We start from the raw sequence: 365 nt of genomic DNA, 5'->3' as shown, positions 1-365 counted from the left end.
GTTACTGTTTTTCTGGTCGAACATTTGGAAGCAGTCCTGTGTGTGTGTGGCCTTGGTCCTTTCTCTGCCATGACAACGGTGTTGATTAGAGGGGATGGGCCGACAGTTAGTGCTAGCGGTTAGCGGCACTGTGAGTCAGAGTCTTTTAATCAGGCCGTGAAAATTGAAAAGCACTAACACAATCATAAAATGCTGGCTGGGTCTGCGTTCAGAGTCTCTCCCCCAGGTGTTGGATCCGCATTCATTTTCATTGTTTATACTGTATTGTTTTGGCTCTCCCAGAACATTTCTGTCAGGGTCTAATCCAAGAGATTTTGAAAGGAAATGTGTGTGTGCGGGGGGGGGGGGGGACGCTGTTCATCACA

This window comes from Sprattus sprattus (genome assembly GCF_963457725.1).
Source record: "Sprattus sprattus genome assembly, chromosome: 10".
NCBI classification, from domain to species: domain Eukaryota; kingdom Metazoa; phylum Chordata; class Actinopteri; order Clupeiformes; family Clupeidae; genus Sprattus; species Sprattus sprattus.
This window is presented reverse-complemented; position numbering follows the sequence as displayed.